This window comes from Benincasa hispida, chromosome 2 (genome assembly GCF_027475165.1).
Source record: "Benincasa hispida cultivar pf3 chromosome 2, pf3_genome.v1.1, whole genome shotgun sequence".
Taxonomy (NCBI): Eukaryota; Viridiplantae; Streptophyta; class Magnoliopsida; order Cucurbitales; family Cucurbitaceae; genus Benincasa; species Benincasa hispida.
In genome coordinates, this window is record NC_143479.1 from 26091943 (window position 1) to 26111929 (window position 19987).

Here is a 19987-nt window from a genome sequence, read left to right on the forward strand (position 1 = left end):
TAGGATTTCTTAGGTTACTCTTCAGCAGTTGTCTTTCCCTTCAGTAGCCTATTGAAGCGTACCTCTAAGATCCGAAAATGGGAGGGTCAACCTCTCTGGAGGAATAAGTCATTTAATGAATCCTTGACTAAAACAATGGTAGCTACAAACTATAGGAATAAGAGTTATTTTGGTATTAGTGACTGTCTGAGATTGTCTCAATTGAAGGAGGAGTAGCTGATCACCCTTTTGCGGTTGTTTCTCTAAACCTCTGAAGTATCGTTGCAAAAACTGAAATCAATAGTTTGATTAGGGTTCTTTGATTAAATGTGTTTTTGCTAAATAGATTGGATAATTAAGTAATGGGTTATAACAAATATAACTAATAGGGTTAATTAATTTTTGTATGTTTCAGGATGAATTCCACAATCATATCTTTGCTTAAAAATGAGAAATTAACCGGTGAAAACTATGCGACGTGGAAATCTAACCTGAATGTCCTCCAGTCCTCGCTCAAAATGCATCTCAAGCGTTGAAGCATGCTTATAACTGTTGGACAAAGGCCAATGAGAAGGCCCAAGTCTACATCTTGGCAAGTCTGTCTGACATTCTTACTAACAAGTATGAGACCATGATGACTGCACGTCAGATCATAGAGTCCCTCTAGGATATGATTGGACAACCATCCGTTAAGATCCGGAATGAGGCCCTCAAGTACATTACAATATGCACATGAAAAAGAGTCAATTAGTGAGAGAACATATTCTTGATCTTATGGTCCATTTCAATGTCACTGAAAAGAACAGTGCAGTCATAGATGAGCAGAGTCAGGTGTCCTTTATTTCAGAATCTCTTCCAAAGAGTCTTCTTCAGTTCTGCAGCAATGCGGTAATGAACAAAATATAGTACAATCTGACTACCCTTTTGAACGAGTTACAGACTTTTATATCCCATATGAAAGGTAAGGGACTAGTAAAAAGAGAGGCAAATGTTGTCCATTCCAGAAAATTTCATAAGGGTTCATCCTTTTGAACTAAGTCTGTTCCTTCAACTTCTGGTACCAAGAGGATCTAGAAAAAGAAAGGAGAGACGGGGAAGACTCCCACGCTGACAAAGGTAAGGGCAAATGCTTCTACTGTAATATGGATTCTCACTTGAAATTCAATTTCCCCAAGTACCTTGTTGAGAAGAAGAAGAATAAGGAAGGTAAATATGATTTACTAGTCCTGGAAGCTTGTTTTGTGGGAAATGACCATGATATTGGATACTTGATTCATAATCCACTAATCACGTTCGCTCTTCTTTACAAGGAATTTGTTCCTTCCAGCAGCTAGACAAGGGTGAAATGACGCTCAAAGTTGGAATGGGAGAGGCCATTTCAGCTCGTATGGTGAGAGCTATTAAGTTGTCTTTTGAAAATAGATTTTTGTCTTTAGAAAACTTATACATTGTTCCTAAGATGAAGAGGAACCTTGTTTCAATTTATTTTTTAATTGTACAATCATACTCTGTCTCTTTTAATTCAAATGAAGCATTCATTATGAAAAATGGAGTGGTTATTTGTTCACCTAAACTAGAAGACAACTTATATTTGTTAAGACCAACTGAATCTAAAGCACTTTTAAGTCATGAGATGTTTAAAACTGCTAATAATCAAACTAAAAGGCGTAGATTTCTCCAAGTAACAATGATACGTACCTTTGGCATTTGAGATTAGGCCACATAAATCTCAATAGGATCGGAAGATTGGTAAATAATGGACTTCTAAGAAAGTTAGAAGATGATTCATTACCTCCATGGGAATTTTATCTCGAAAGAAAAATGACTAAAAGACCTTTTAGTGGAAAAGGTTATAGAGCCAATTAGAACTCATACATGCAGATTTTTGTGGTCCAATGAATGTAAAGGCTAGAGGAGGTTATGAATACTTCATCTCTTTATAATGATTATTCAAGATATGGTTATTTATACCTAATGGAACATAAGTTTGAAGCCTTTGAAAAGCTCAAAGAGTATAAGGATGAAGTTAAAAACCTATTAGGTAAAACAATTAAACACTACTACAAAAACAATGTTTTTTGATGTTTTTTAAATGTCAAGAATGACTTTTCTTGATGTTTTTAAAAACGTCAAGGAAGCTAATGTCAAGAATTTTGCTTTTCTTGACATTTTCAAAATGTCAAGAAAAGTGACACTTGACATTTAAAAAAGTCAAGAAACATAGACACTTGTTTGAAATATTAAGAATATTCGCATTCTTGAAAAGGAAAAAAGTCAAGAAATTTTGTGAACTTGACATTTAAAAAACGTTAAGAAACACAAACACTTGACATTTTTTAAATGTCAAGAATATGAGCATTCTTGACAAGTAAAAAACGTCAACAAATTTTGTGAACTCATTTAAAAAACATCAAGAAATTTGCTTGTGATTTTTTTAGAAAAATCTACAATGTTGACGTTTTACCTATAATTGCTCCTGTATTTTGATCCAACTACCATATTTGGTATATATATGGCGTACATTCATCAATCAAATAAACAATATACACACATTGACAACTTATATATGAACAAAAAACTACCGATATCTCTTTATAAAAACTTAACTTCTTTAACATTGTCAACATATACAATCTAAGCAAAAATGAACAACCACGATCACATGTAGCAACCTAAAAATTCAGCCGACTCTATCCGCACCTCCTTTAACTTGATTTATGAGTACGGTTTCCTTGTATCAATCTATATACATAAAAGCCAAATATTATAATGGATTCTATTTTCCTCTATGCTATTTGAAATATCGAAATAACGATAATATACTAAATCTGAGATGACAATGCTTCTTTTGGTCACAATATCCCTCATATACCTCATGACGTAGTATCTACATTCTGTGCTCCCAACTTATAGAGGACACATGCGTATTACTTTATACATAACCCACACTTAGTACTCTTTAACATTTTGGTCTTCTAGGGAGTGACCGCTACTTGTGGGAAAAGACATTTAAACCGAGTGAGCTAGAAGCCCAGTGAGTGACTAACCTTTGAAACGTAAAAGACATATATATCAATCATGCTTAATAAAGAGATTGTGAACTGAAAAGCATAGCTGAAAACTGAGGAATTAGTCAAGCAATGAATTATATAAAACTTCTCTACTAAAATTTAAACGTAACATAGGCATCATAGATATCAGCACTGGGAGGCCCTTAGGCCTCAACTTCCACATTAAATATCTTTATAAGAGAGAGACTCCCCTGGTCTGCTCTTGAGCCTAACCTTACTAAACCAAAGCTTGGTTGGGGGAAGGACCCTTCGACCCAACTTCCACTATAACCTTAATCGAGGTGTGTCACTTCTGACCATTTCTTATGTTTCACTATAGCTCATTGAATAACTTCATAACACTTGAAGCATAAAATATAATAACGTTCTGTGAATACTTCCTAGATCTTGCTTGAGAACGAGCATTCATCGCTCAAGTTCCCAATGTCTGTATCATGCCATGAGACCCATACTTCGTCCTCGGTCACTGACATATGGCTTAGGAGACCCGTACTTCGGCTTCCCAAATATGGCCTAAGAGACCCATACTTCGGCCTCTTCTTAAGAACTTTCTGCGTGCACGTAGGGTTACTAAGTATCTTCAACACCTTAGGTACTTCCTGGACACCTTCCATACTTTCAGTATCTGACTTAATAAAACATATTATGCTTTAACATCATTCATATTATGAATCTTTTAGAACATAGCTTTAAGCTGAGCATTTGTGGAAACTTAGCTATAGTCTTTACAACGCGTGCTTCAACATAGAATGCTTTATATGAAATAACGTTATCATACTACTTTGACATACGATCAAACAAGTACATACTTGAGGAAAATGCTAAGAAATCTCATGAGGCTTCATTGCATTGAAAACCATATAAACTTATCACTATTATCATTGGTATCACATAGGTTATCATTCTTCATAGTTCTTGCTAATGCGAAACCAACTCTTACTAAAACTTGAATTCATCTCTTGGGATGTGGATCCTCTGTCCATCACCTTCTCAATCATACTGACCCTACGTGTATGTAGCTAGGATCCTATCATCAACCGTCTCTAAGCTTGCTTACCACTTCGAGGTATTGAGCTAAACATACTTTACTAGGAGTCCTTCACATAAACCTCAGACTTAACTTGTCATATAGACCTAGCTTTCCCTAGTAGCATACGCTAACCATTCAGGTTTTGTCTAGGGCAACATACTTCATAAGCATTAGACATTAATTACTTAAGAACATCAAGCCTGGACTATAAGTATCCATACTCTATAAGCTATTAATCTATCAAGCATTCATAAACATCAATAGACTAAATAGCTAGGTTACGTTGAAGTTGGCTATCAATAAGTAACTTTCATTAAAGCATGACTTGTTAACTCATTCATAAACATCTGTAAACATTAGAGACACTCACAGTTTTGGGAACTCCTTTTTAGATTAATGAGCTTCTCCTACTAATGTCAAAATACTTCAGTTACTAGCCATGATTTCCCTTTTAGATTCGCTTTCAAAATTAAGCTCACAATTATTCTTTTCACTTTCAATTCCTCGTAACTTACCTTAGGGTGTCTTAGGGTGTCGAGTACTTAGTCAAATTTAAAAGGGCTTAAATTTCAGCTGGACCCTCCTTTCTGACGCCCATACCGAGCACTTAGTAGGGTTTTTAGGGTGCCAAGCCCACGTTTAGCAAGTAGTTGCCTGTTTGTCCAACAAATTCCATATTCAGTTTCTAAGGTCAATAACTCGACATCCAGAGCTCATTTTAAAAAAATTCCTTCTTCAAACATGCTCGGAAATTTGTCAATAGTGTTACCTCAAAATTTCAGCATAAAAATATTCGTGGATTGATTTGGAGCTTATAATCTTCCCCAATGACCCTAGATAGCAAGGCTGCCTGCTTACTCAACACTTTCTTGGTTTAGCTTCCAAAATATGTAACTCAAACCTCAAACCTTATCTTGCAAAATTTCCTTCTACAAACTTACTTATAAGGGTGATAACAATATTACCTTAAATTTTCAGCTTGAAATTTCATGTGGTTTGGTCTAGATCAATGTTTCTTTGTTGAGTGCTCGGAAATGCCCGAAAATGGACCTTCGACTCCTCCTTCCTTCTTCAGCCTTTTTTCCTATGAGAACTCCCTTCCAAAGGCTCGATTTCAGAAAATAGACTCGAAGAGCTTTCCAATGATACCAAGTTCGTCAGGTTTGCTCAAGTAGAACGTCCAAAATGAGCCCTTGAATTTCTGTTTCTTTTTATACTACTATCCAACCCTTTACCTAAAATCTCCTTAAGCCACCTCACCCACTAATGGAGATCAAGTGCCAAGATTAAGCCATTTGTCCAGGTAGCTAAAAGAAAAGTTTAAAAACTTAGCATTTTGTGCAACTCGATCCTCGCTGGGAAAACTCGATGGAGAGAAGTCCTTACTCGATGGAAAATTTCAAGACTCTCTATTAAACTCGATGGAAGGGCTCGCTACTCGATGGGGAAACTCGACGCTGGGAGCTCGCTTGATGCACACTCCTGACTCGATGCCCGAACTCGACACACGACCCTTCCTTGCTAACCCTCAATGCTCGTCCCCTTTCCTCGCTCACTTATACACGACACTCGGCAACATTTACTCGATGTCGGTCTTCCTTGATTACTTATACTCGACGCTAGACAGCATTTACTTGATGCTCGCCCTTCCTTGATTATTTATACTCAAAGCTCAGAGCATTTACTCGATGCTCACTTGGCGCTCACTCGATGCTCAAGCCTCCATCAGATTAACATGTATTGAGAGCTAAGTTTCCTTACTTAACCATTTTTCCTTCTTCCAACTCATCCTTTACCTCGGGATGCACAAATCCAATCTAACTTTGATATTTAACCCCACATTTTGCTACTTAACAATAAACATAATAAAAAAGGGAAAGTAAGGTGCGAGTTTTACAATCATCGTATGCATTTATAGCAAGTAGTGCCCAATGACCATTAGTTAATAAAATATAATCAGTATTTTTATTGCGATAAAAACAAAACGTGTTTTAACTCACCCAGGATTAAAAGGAGCAAGAACTAATTGGTTTGAACTAGACATATCTCTTGTTTCACTTCATAAAAAGATATATCTCTAATGATGGATTTTTATCTTTTGAACTAGACACTTGCATCGTTTTTGTAATTAAACTAACTCTACTCTTTTGTACACTTCGATCCTTATCATAAGACTTTGTGTGATAGCGACATCCATTAATTACGTAACTACTATACATAATCACAAAAAGATGAGGACCATGAGCAATCCACCTCAAGTTATCTGAAACTTCAGTATTTCCCATTTCAAGCTATGTTGCAACCGACCATCATAATTTCCATTCCAACTCAGGCATTAAAAATTATATGTAAAATAATAGGTTGAACACTTTACCTCTTCTCATCGCCAAGATATAAAAGTCTGATTATGCTCCTCTTGAATCCATTTCTGATTTTTGGACTTATTTCGATGTTGCAATTGCAAAGCCATCATATGTTTTCTTTGAAGTCAACATTGAAACATTGTATAGTTAGATTTATATCATAAAACTAAATGAAAAAATAAAACCAAAATCATTAAAAAAAAACTTACTCTAAATATGGTTGCACATCAATTATATTTTCCAAAACATACCGATGAGCTTGATATAAAACTTCTTGTTCAGGTTTCAAAGAAACTCCTTTGGACAAGAGTCTACCAATATTTGAATTGTTTAAACATTCTTGTGAATTATGAATGCCAACCCCAATAGGATCTACTCCAGACAAGAAATCAGAACAAAGATCAATGGCTTGTTTTACTATATAACTTTCAGTAATACAACCTTCTGGACGATATCTATTTCTCACGGAGTTTTTAATGACTTTCATGAATTGCTGCACATCCATCGTAGATATATAGATCCACAAAGTTTGACTTCCTTAACTATGTGTACTGTGAGATGCATCATAACTGTGAAAAATGAAGGAGGAAAATACTTATCCTATAAACATAATATAACCACAATATCTTCTTCCAACTTTTCTAATTATTGCACATCAAGACCTTGTTACATATCAAATGGAAAAATATACACAATTGGGTTATGGCATACCGAACATGTTGTGGTACCACTATTCTTATCGTAATAGGAATAATTGTTGTAAGAGCACATGACAATCGTGAGATTTTAAACTATTAAGCTTTAAATCCATCATCGACACAAGGTTTTTAACATTCGAAGAGTAACCTTTAGGAACCTTTATTCTGAAATATCTTTAAAACACAACGCTTTTCTTCCTTTGTAAGAGTATAATACATGGGAGGAATGACGATTTTTTTGTCACCACCAACAAGTGCAAGCTTTGGTCGAATTTTTAAATGAACTGAAACACGTCTAGCATTAAATCCATCCTTACTTTTCCCTAGAATATCAAGTAGCATACCTGATAAAACGAATTTTTTTTTGTGCCAATACGGATGATTTCATGCAAGAAATCTTCGATGTCCAAGGTATGCCATTTTTCCCCACATTTCAATCTTATAGAAGATGTATTGTCTCCAAAAATTAGACACGCCTCATACCCTTTCACACATCATCCACTTAGGTTACCATATGTAGGAAAAACGTTGATTGTCCACAACAAAACTGAACGTAAGTTGAATAGTTCTTCTCGATAAGCATCATAACATTCAACACAACTTTCCCATAAAAGTTTTAAATCTTCAATTAGTGGTGCTAAGTATGTGTCAATGTCGTCCCCTGGTTGTTTTGGACCCGAAATCAACATTGATAGCATCATGTACATTTTTTCATACACAACCATGGTGGAAGATTATAAATAACCATCACTACAAGCCAACAACTATATTTAGAACTCATTTCACCATGTGGATTTACTCCATCGGCTGATAATGTTAAACAAGGATTCCTAGGTTCAAAACTGAAGTTTAGCCATTTAGAGTCTACTAACTTCTAAGCCAGAGAGTTTGCTAGATATCGTAACTTACCATCTATAATTCTTTCATCAACGTGTCAAGTCCAGTTTTTAGCACAATCAATACTTCTAAAAAGCCTTTTGAATCATGGAATTTGTAGAAAGTACCATATAACTTTTGAAGGTAATTGTTTTTTCCCACATTTTATATCTTTCCTATTTCTCCACCTTGATTCACCACATTCAGTACATTCAATTGCATCTGCATATTCTTTTCAATACAAACAACAATCATTAGGGAATGCATGAATCTTCTCATATTCCGTTCCTCGTGCACCTAAAGTTTTCTTTGCTTCATACATTGAATTTGGGAGCTCATTGCTAGTGGGAAAAATTTCCTTTAAGGTTTCGAGTAGTTCTGAAAAACTAGTATCACTCCATCCATATCTAACTTTTAAATTTTACAAATTTACTAATGTAGACAACTTAGTATATTTTTTCCACCCTTCGTATAATGGTTTTTCAGCATCATTATGCAATTTCTCAAATCCATTCAAATCTCTTGAATATTCCTCGTGAGAAACTTCAACCATTTCTTTTAAACTTCCAACATCAGTCTCTTCATACATATAGGTGTCAAACTTTGAAGATTCTCCACAAAATCATGAGTTAGGAAGTTTTTCCCCATGCCAAAACCAAATTTTATAACCTTCATCAATCCCATTGACATATAAATGATCTCTAATATCATTGCTACTATGCTTTTCACAATTTCCACATTTCAAACAAGGACAACGAATATAGGATCTATTTGTATTAGAAAATCCAAATTTTATGACGTTTTCCACACCCAATTCATAATCTTTGGATAACCTACTCTTGTGCATCCATGATTAATCCATGATTGTAAATCTAGTAAGAAAAGATGATAAACAATGATCAACATCAAAAAAACTAGTTGTGGAAAACAAACGTTCCTAAACATACAACTTGTTATTTCTAGCTCTACAACATTCCAACCTCAAGAAAGCCCTAACGTTGGATTGTATTAGCATGCAGCGGAATCGATAAGGATCGATAAGCACTCTAATTCATTATTTTGGCAGAAACGAAAGCATGCTTTAGCAGAAATTAATGGGTTTTAAGTCATACCTTTTAAGAACCTTTGAAATCTGATTTCCAGTTGCAAAACTCTCCAAATCTTTGTGCAGACCACCACAAGATCTTCCCTACTATTCTCTTAGGGCTCTAGATTGAATTGTGGGTCTCAAAATAAGCTGGAATCAAAGGGAACTTGGAGAATGCTCACAGCAGCAACCCAAAGGAAGAACACCTTCTTCACACGAATTTTCAACTAAAATTCTATAGGTTGCCTTACCTCAAAATCACTCAAATCTCTTCGATATATTGCAGATCATCATGCAAAGAGAATGACTGTATGGGATACAACTCATGCTTGGAGTAATTAAAGCTTGAAGATGGTGGGTTATTAGTGAGCTACTTGAAGATGGAGTTGGAAAAACCCATTTTTCCATTTGTGTAATTTTCTATTTCCAAAATCCAAAATTTGATTTTAAAATCACATTTAATTTCTAAAATCAAAATTTATTAATTTTACAAATTAATTTCAAAATTAATTTTCTAATAAAATAAATAATTATTTAAACAATTTAAATAATTCTAATTAATTTAATATCCAATATTAAATTAATTTTACACAAATCCATCTTCATATATTTAAATCATATTTTAATATAAATTCTTCAATTTTGTTTTATTCTAATTTGAACATTTCAAATTAACGTATCACACAAACCATTTCCAAGCTAGTATGGGGACCTCGTGGACCTTCAGATCATGGGCTCCAACGATCCGAGATTAATTGGTTAAACTCATTAAACTGATCTAACCCTCATTTCTTAACTAATGGGTCACTCCACTAAAGCCCATAGTTGAACTCCCCTCACTGTAGATATATTATGTCCACTTGATATAACCATGATTAGCAAGTCAACGCTTCACAGGTTGTTCATAATAACGGTTGGGTCGAATCTCTGTTTTACCCCTGAAATTGCCTCTTGTTCCTTAAGTCCCACTGATTCCCTAATGAATAATTGTTTTGTGATCCAATAAAAAAACTGTGTCCCTCTTGGGCCAGTAAGAAGGTGGGGCCCCTTGTTCAAGACCCAGAATCAACACTTAAGAGAACAACCTCTCTACTATCCCTAAAAGTGGGTAGGAGTGAATTCCATCTTGCATCCTATGCCCCCAACTATCTATCCGGTCTTACCCCTGAAATGGGAGATTATTGAACCGGCGTTGTTGAGTCAACCCTCACCTATGAAAATCTAAGGATAATTCCAAATAAACAGAAGTTCATAATTAGCTCAGGATTAAGGTCAAGTTATCTAGGTCATAGCTTTGAAATAGTCAGTCTTAAACAGTAAACAACGTTATAAAGTAAGAGTGACGGATTCGTGGTTCGATCTTATACAAACCCTTTTGCACAAGGATACCCCCACTCCTCATGTACTAACACGAACGAATTTGGATCACTTCGTTTGTAGCACTTTAATACTTTTTATAACAACTACAGACCAGGCCTCATCGAATAGTGTTACCATAACAAGGTACCCATCCTTATTCATATACTATAGATCATTTTGACTATTTACTCGAACCTGATCCACCTTTATGTCTCCACTTAAAGTTCAATAACTCATCCAATAGTCAAGGGACTTTTAGGTTTATTGAATTTCTCATAAGCAATACATCTATTCAATAACACCTTATTGAATTTTCATAATAAGTTTCATTGTTTACAAACCATGAGTTTTAGGACATAAATCCCAACAAACTCCCACTTGGACTACAACTCCAGTGGTAACTTATATATCCAATATATAATACTGAGTTTCTAAGTTTTACAGAGAAATACAATAAACTAAGGCATCTCATACCCATGGTTTACTATTCGGTATCCCATACCCGATATTTCTCCTACTTACCCTAGTTAATCTGGTATTCCTAGTCTTACTAGGTGATTCTCAAACACTTTAGCCGAGAGAATCATTGTAAACATGTTAGTATACAATAGGCTTTTAATTAAACTATATGAGGATGCATCTTATTCTCAATAATGACCAGGAAGCACACTTTCCTCCCACTATATTGAGGTACTCTCAACTCTTTGAGTAAGACGCATCTGACCTATCTTAATAACTCTTGTTAACAGTCAGATCTAGAAATCTTTAAACTTTCTATACTTTGATCTAGCCATTTAAATATCTGAATATTTTCAAATGGCTTTTTAACATTTTGATTCTTAACAGACATTGCTATGAGATAAAACAAACATAATTGTCTGAAAATGAACATTTCATTTATCACAAAAATATATACAATTTGTCATTTACAAGATGTAGAAAAGTAGTAAGATCAAGTAGCAACTTCTCCCACTAGATTAGTTGAGAAAGTGGTCCCCAGGAACTAGTTAGTCTGTTTACCTTTCTCTGCTCTTTTCTCAGTAAGATACTGAGGGCAGTTTCTCCTCAGGTGCCCTTCTTTGTTGCAGTGGAAACATTTCCCTTTATCTGTAGCGTTCTCCTTGCCTTTCTTTCCAGCAAGTTTCTTCTTCCCTTTCCAATTGCCCTTCTTCACAGAAATACTCTTACACGAAGAAGAGGCAACATTAGGCTTGGAGGACGTTCCTCTCTTTTTAGCAGTAGTAACATTTACTTTTGATTCCAAACCTTTTGTTCTCAACATTGTCTGGTAAGCCTGTAGCTCATTCAGCAGAGTAGTCAAGATGTATTCAATTTTATTCATCAATGCATTTGTATAGAATTGCAGAAAACTCTTCGGAAGAGATTCTAGAATAAAACCAACTTGACTTCTCTTGTCCATGACAGTACCATTTACTTCTGCCACATTAAAGTGGACCATCATGTCCAGGACATGTTCACGAACATTGGTCCCCTCTTTCATGTTGTTGTTGTACATGTACTTGATGACATCATGCCTTAAGGTGAAGGATGGTTGTCCAAAGATCCCTAGCAGGGATTCCAAAAGCTCTTTGCTAATACTCATATCCTCATGTGTTTTTGCCAAAACATCAGATAAGCTGGCGAGGATATAAGCACGGTTTTTATCATTTTCCCTGACCCATCTGTCATACCCATCCCGAACATTTTGGTTTGTATTAGAACTAAGAATGGGAGGACAATCCTCTGTTAAGACAAACCGCAAATCGCCTATCACAAGTATCATGTTCAAATTTGATTTCCTGTCACATAATTATCCTCGATGAGTTTGTCCGAAGCCAACAATTGTATTCTTGAACTCGTCATTTTGAAATTATAAACAAATTCTTTTTTTTTTTTAAAGGAAAAACTAAAGGGAACCAACCTTTGGTTGAGAATCCCACATTGATAAATTTTGAAAATGGAGTCTCCTTTTTGTCCGCCAACCTTGGGCTATGGGTTTGGGCTCCAATGGTACCCATGTTTTAAGGGAGTGAGAAGATAAACCAATATGAGTTCGGTGAATGTCCTACACGCATGCTGGACGGCGAGGCGTTTATGTGTGATTATTTTTCAATAAAAATATTCTTTTTCCATTATTTTTTATTATTTATTTATTAAAAGATTTTGTTGGCCTTCCACAAGTATCAATCTTCTGCCCCGACATCTACGCGCACGTTCAAAGGCTAAATTCATTTCTCTCTCGTGGCAGTTCAGCGCTCAAGGCACATCTCTCAGCAGTTTTCTGCACAAAACATTCATTTCTCCATCGCTCTCCTCTGTTTTTCTTTTCCCATTTTTTGAGCATTTAGCCAGAAAGGTGTGTGTTCCAGGTCGGTAACGGTGCACTTTTGATCGAGTTTTTTTTAGTTTTTTTTATCCTGGGGACGACGTGGTAGTATTTCTGACCTGCTTGCACGCTTGGGCAAAGTTGCGAAACATCTTAAACAGAGCGAGCTCCACGACTTAGCTTATAACGAGCTTTTATTTTGTAGGTTTCGTTCTAGACCATTTGTTGGTATCCTGCTCATCGTCTGAGGGCGTTATCGTTTCTAACACTAACAGCTACTATAAATCTAACATAGTCACAAACATATAATCATAATCTTAAATCATGCTTAAGAGGTTTCAAAATAGTCTCAAAATTCATCGATCAATCAAACACCCAACATCACATAATATCATAGTTCCCATAGTATAAACATAGGTCTCCATAATTTTCCTCCAATAGTCCAACAAAGCATGTCATAACTTTTCAATCCAACATACAAAACGAAATCACATACTTAACACCAATTTGGATTCAAGGGCGAAACAGTAGCAGGTAGCTTACCTTCATATTAAGTCTAGGTAATTAGTAAACCAAATCCCTCTTTATCTTGAGTAAAACTCCTAAGTTTCCCTAAAAAATCAATTTTAATATCAATCCATAATTGTAACCCATTCTTATGTGTGATACTTAATTCCAAGGGCTAAAAACCCAAATTTCAACCATCTGAAAACTACAATCTTACCCACAAAATGTGCCGAAAACGCCCCAATTTCACCATCAAAGCTGCTGGACAATGTCGAATAATGCCTCGAAACTTCGATCTGAGCATCAACACATCATGGGTATAACTTAAATTAGCCCAAACTCAATGGGTGCGCAAAATACCATTCAAGAAAAACCAAATAAACCTTAAATCTCACCCAAGAACCCAAGATTCTAGCGAACGAAGGTGCTGAACCAATGGCAGTAGCGGGCTTCACCACGATCCGCAGGCGGACTTGCAGGGCTGGCGAACTGCGGCGGAGAATAGCGATCGGAGAAGGTTGAGCGGCTGGCGGGATCATGCGGTGCGGTTGGCTGGAAGAGTGGCTAGAAACGTGCGTCGGTGCTGGAGGCAACAGCAGCTTTATTGTAAAAAAAAAAGAAAAAAAAAACCTTTTTATATTAAAAATGCTAAAGATCCATTTATGCTCTAAATTTTAGAGAATTGTATCGCTTAAAAAGGTCAAATTAATATTTATATCAATTTAAATTCTGAATTTTACAAGTAAATCTCTATTTAGACCATCGATATTATTTTAAAATCCCCAATGCCATCATTTTCACAAACATACAACTTTTTCAAATGTATGAATTAATAGAATATTTTTTAGAAAAATTGTGACTCAAATGGATAGTAGCGGTTTTTCCTCTTCCTATCTTCCTCTATATATTTTATGAACTATTTAAGAATACTTAATGTCATAAATATTATTTGCTAATTTAATAACGTTTAGAAGAATAGTTTTATTGGTTGATTTTAAAAAGAAATGAGTAAAACTATCAAACCACCAATACGACGATGAAATTTTAGTGTTTAAATTAAATTATAGACAATTATTATTTCAAGATTTTAATTAATAGAACTATGAAATTTTGGAGGTATGATTTTTGAGGAAAATACTTTATTGGTCTTTTAAGTTTTGGGTCTAATTTTCATGTAGTTCCTAAGTATTTAATGAAAAATCGAGATTAAAAGTGACTATCTTGAAACATTTGAAACCAAATTGAAACAAAATTCAAATTTCAAGTATAAAATCGTAACATTTGGAACTTAGGAGCCATTTGGTCTGAGGTTTAATAGATATCTGGAATAGGATATGTGGAAATTAAAGATAACTATGTTTGATTGTCTATGGAAAATACTATCAAAATTTTATGAACAAAATTTATGTTTGTATTTAATTTATAAAAATAAGTAGGACAATTTTATATAATTGTAATATATTAATTAATTAAAAATAAATAAATACCATTCAATACGTTGATAAAAGTTAATTAATTATGAATCAATAATAATTTTAACTATAAATATTTGAAAATGGAGTAACTTATAAATAAAATCAACCAATTAATATATTAAATGAATGTCATATTAATTCTAATTTAATAATTAATCATTTGTATAATTAATTAAGTTCAACATTAGTACTTTTAATTTTAATTAAATAATATAAAAAATATATATTTTAATAAGCAATATATCATATAAAAGTGAAAATGAGATAAAAATATGATATGTTAATAAAGAATACTAAAAAAAGTTTTATATACTTATAATACAATATCGTATTAAAATTAATCTCAATAAATAATTGTTTGATTGTTAAAAATAATAATAATAAATTATTATTATTCAAAATAAATTTTTGTACTAACTAAATCTAACTAATCCTAGTTTATTAATTAAATATATTTAAGATATCGTTAGCTAATTAATTTATTGTTTAGGTAAAAAAAATAATTGCATTAGTAATTATATCTATTTAAAAAAATTAATTGTAAAAAAAATAAATAAATATTTTAATAGATTATTTTGATTTATTAAAATAAATATTTATACTAATTTGGTTAAATTAATACCAATTAATTCAATAATTAACTATATTCAAAATGAAGTGTGTATATATATATAATGAAAAACAGATGGAGAAAAGAAAAAAAAAACTCACAATTTTGAAAATGAATAAGAAACCCTTATCTATGGGAAATGAGGATATATGGGAATAAATGTTAACAACTGTGAAACAAACATAGGTTTTATATGTCTATGTCAATTCAGATATAGAAAACCCCTCAACCAAAGGACCCATTAGAGACTAAATTGAAACCAATGAAAAAGAGTCCGTTTGAATTGACTTATAAATTCATTTTTATTTAAACACTTTTGATCAAAACTATTTAAAATACACTTTAAAAGCTATTTTGAATGGTTGTCGAACACTCTAATTTTTCTAAAATAACTTATTTTTAAAATTAAATCCTTGAAAATAGATTCTAAATACACTTTAAATGAAAACTAAAAATAAAACTAAATAGTAAGTGTAAAGATTAACTAAATTCATAACATTTTGAAATCTAAGAATAAAATGAAACTAGACCTAAAATCTAGGAGGCGAAAAAGTTTTTCCCTTGATTTTTTTCTTCCTATTAGAAACTACTTACACCTCCAAGCACTTATTGAAGCAAATAGTTGTATATTATCTCACGATGTAAATTGTGTGTATTGAGAACTATATTTAATACATACTTTAGTTTCATGAAAATATATATATATTTACTGTGCTATGAAGTAGATGAAAATGTAACATCAATAAAATCAAAATATGTGTATAGAGAGAGTTAGCTTTTTTAGATCTCATTGTCACAGAGAAGATGATGTTTGCATATTTGATCTCATGGACCACAGGCAATGGCATAGATAGGAACACCCATGTGCCATTTCAATCTTGTGCACATGCACCTTTCAAAAAGCTTCCTCTGAGCTTCCAGATTTAAATCTCACACCACAAATTTCTTTTTTATTTTTTTTATTTTTTATGGCAACTATGTAAAAGTTATGTCAAAAATACTTTTTATTCCTGGTTGGTGAATGGATCTCACACGCGTTCATTGTTATTGTAGGCTTTTCACGTGTTTGAAATCTTCAAGCCTACTTTTCTCTAGTTTGGTCTCTTTTTTCGAGTCGACTTGCATGAAAACTTTTCACATTGGTATATTGTCAAACCTGCCACACCTTGGTGTCTAAGTTAATGTAGAGAGTGCGTAGTTCAGCTATCACACAAAAGTAAGTTCATGACTCTCTTTTGGAGATTACTTCCTCTTTTCCTTTTGGAATCATTGAATAGGACTATTTATAATGTTATTTATCTGACAACTGTTTGTAGTTATGTGTAACTCTAGTGATGTCAGGATAGCTTGTGGGGCTCGTGGTTGAAGGATGCCAGACCAAGCATGACTTGGTTATTTCTTGACTAATATGTATTCACTAACTCGACTGTTTGGCTCAATGTCAAGGGTATATAGATGCCTTAGTTTATTGTATTTTCTCTCTGTATCTCAACATTATGTACATTATATACTTATATATGTTTGTAACTCACTGGAGTATTAGTCCAAGTGGGAGATTGTTGGGAATGTCTTAAAACTCGCAGTTCGTAAATATTGGAAATATATTCTATTTATCATTAAAAGTATTATCGAGACGTATGTTTTCCCAACAATCAAAACCCGAATCTCTAACTTTTCTCTTTTGGGACGTATGTTTTCCCATGTTACCTCCCAATTTCTCTTGGGGTTGGGCCTATCCAAAGACTTTGGACTTTGTCTTTAGCAATCTCAGCATTCCTAACTATAAAAGTAACATTTTAGTGGATGAATTTTAATTTGTAACAATTTAATTTTTGTTTTGTTTTTAAACTTATACAATTTAGTCCTTCAATGTGCAAAAATTTAATTTTTATATTTTTAAATTCGTGACAATTATTATTTATATTATATAAAATCTTTTCAAAATTAAATATCGATTTTTATGATTTTTATTATGTAACAATTTATTCTTTATATGTTATAAACATATTTACTTTTGAATTAGTTATACTTTTTATGATTGAAATTAAATGGTTACCAATTTTAATATACAAGGACTAAAATTGTTGAGAAACGGATAAAGTTAGGTATTAAATAGTTAAAGACTATAATTCATCGATTAGATCGCTATTTTCTACGAAAATTTTGTGATTATTCAAAATTGTTATTATTGCATAATCATCCATTACTGGTAAATGATCATTTTTATTTTTTTTATTTATTATTTATTATTATTATTATTTGGTTATAATTCAGTTCGTACAATCATGAGTATAAAGTTCACATTCTTCTATTATTGATAAAACAGTTTGCTAAAAGTAATTTTTTTAAGAAAAATAAAAGTGAATTTTGGCTTAACATTGAGAGTAATTTTTATAGATAAGAAAAATGTCAAACTATTTATAGAATAACAAAAAAAAAATACGAATAAATACTGATAGACTTCTATCGGTGTCTATAAGTGATAGATTTTTATCAGTTTCTAGCATTGATAAACATTAATTAGGGTTAGCAACGGGACCGGGATGGAGATGGAGAAGGGTTCCCCGTCCCCATATCCGATGGAAAATTTTATCCCCATCCCCACCTCCATCCCCGTCATTTGAAGGTGGGGACGGGGGCGGGGATTCTCCATCTGGGAAACGGGTCCCCACGGGGACCCATGCCCCGTTTCCCTTTTTGTTTCTCCCTGAGAACTTTAAAAAAAATCATAAAATTCTCTTTGGTTTGGGTTTAGATACTTTAATGGGCTTAGATTGGGCTAAATGAAAAACTAGGTTAAATATAAAAAGTTGAAATACCTAATATATATATATATATTAAAAATCTAATCGGAATGAGGTCAGGGGCAGGAATAACCTATCCATCCCCGTCCCCAGTTTGACTCTATCCCCGATCAAATCGAAAATTTTCTGTCCCAAATGGGATAGGCCCCGCGAGAAATTTTGTCAATTCTAATATTGATAAACTTTTATGAGTCTCTATCCATCTCTATATCAAAATTTTAAATTATTTTTCTTATTTTTCTATTTTTAAAAATTTCTCAAACATTAATAGTAAAACGTAGGGTGGTCATAAAAATATAAACACATTTTAAAAAATAAAAAAAATGGAATAAATATGTTTTTTTAAAAAAAAAATTTAGAAGGATGGTTTTTCTTTTTCTTTTCATTTATCTTGAAATTATAACTTGTGGTCTCTTTCGATGTCAGAAACTAGCGGTTTCCCATTGGTACCTCTCTCGGAACAGAAGATGGTCTGGAAAAGATTTTGAAAATAACACTTATTTTCAAATTTTAAAATTTTGGTTTCCCAAAAAATATTATACAGTTATTTATTTATTTGCTTATTTGATCCAATTTTTAATATCTATATATATTTTTTTATTTCAAGTACATTTTTAATAGCTATCTACACTAGAGCTTTCTGTGGATATGGATAAACCCGCCACTTCTATAATATTAGAGAAATGAACCCGAAATAATTGAAAAATGAAAGAAAATAACAAAAATTAAGAAGCACGAAAAAAAGAAATTTCATTGTGAAAAAAAAAAAAAAAAACTAAAAATTTAGGCTTCATTTGGTAATCATTTTATTTTTTGTTTTTATTTTTGAAAATTAAATTTATATGATCCACATTTGATACAATCTGTATCTTTCTTAATTACATTAGTTGAATTCTTATCTAAATTTCAAAAACAAAAACAACTTTTTTTTCAAAAATTTGGCTTGATTTTTTAAACCATTGATGAAAAATAGATAATAAAAGAAGAAATTTGGAAGTGTAAGTAGTGTTCATAGATTTAATTTTACAAAACAAAAATTAAAAACAAAATGATTACCAAACAATGCATTATTTTACCACAAGTGAATTGACATATTAAACACAAAGTTGAATTCACTAGAATTAGCTGCATGAAAGTGGTCACCACTACCAGAGTATATCGTTGAGTGAGACAGTGCTAGGGAGTTGTTGAAAACATTAGGGAGAGAGAATTGCGTTAAGGTGAGTTGGTCCATCAACATTTTTAGTTGGTAAGCAAACATTAAATTAATAATTTTTATCAACTCAACTCAATTCATATTGGTGAGTTAAACACCCCTTTGAGCATATATCTTATCCATTATCTCTTTTATTACTTTTTAAATTTAGTATCATATATTTACTATTTAGGTTTAATTAAAAGTAGATTCATTAAAAATTTAACTACGTGCATTACACGTGCTCTCATAAACTAGTACAAATTAAAGTATTTTTCTTTTTTTTTCTTTTCCTCTTGTGGGATGGATAATAAAAATTATTTTTTTTTAAAAAAAAAAAGGGCACTTGCATGTATAGCTAAAAACAAATAAAAAAATTTGCAAGTGTATCTGCTTTTTTCTCTATTGCAGATTTAGAAGAAGAAAAAAAAAACAAACAAAACAAACAAAATAAAAGCAAAAAAAGAAAGTAAGGCCAACCCACCCAAATAAAAATTGTGGTCAAATTAGTCCTCCTAGCATACACATGAAGCAATTAGTATATCACTAGATATTTATTGGTATATTAAATAACAACTATATCGTACCAATCATATATTCTTTTGAT

At 32.8% G+C, this 19987-nt stretch overlaps 1 long non-coding RNA gene and 1 pseudogene across 9 annotated transcripts; both read right to left on the reverse strand.

The window, feature by feature from the left end:
- Positions 1-2546: 2546 nt before the first annotated feature.
- On the reverse strand, positions 2547-13964 carry LOC120071430 (uncharacterized). Of its 9 annotated transcripts, none has more exons than XR_016527464.1 (5): positions 13692-13964; positions 13514-13592; positions 13333-13391; positions 6455-6560; positions 2547-2721 (listed from the first exon to the last, which is right to left on the reverse strand). It is a non-coding gene; the product is annotated as an uncharacterized LOC120071430 (long non-coding RNA). The 9 variants fall into 9 exon arrangements; XR_016527459.1 differs by having other exon boundaries at positions 13333-13401; positions 13692-13955; XR_016527463.1 differs by lacking the exon at positions 13333-13391 and having other exon boundaries at positions 13692-13960.
- LOC150037773 (uncharacterized) lies at positions 7977-8879 on the reverse strand (annotated as a pseudogene).
- Positions 13965-19987: the final 6023 nt, after the last annotated feature.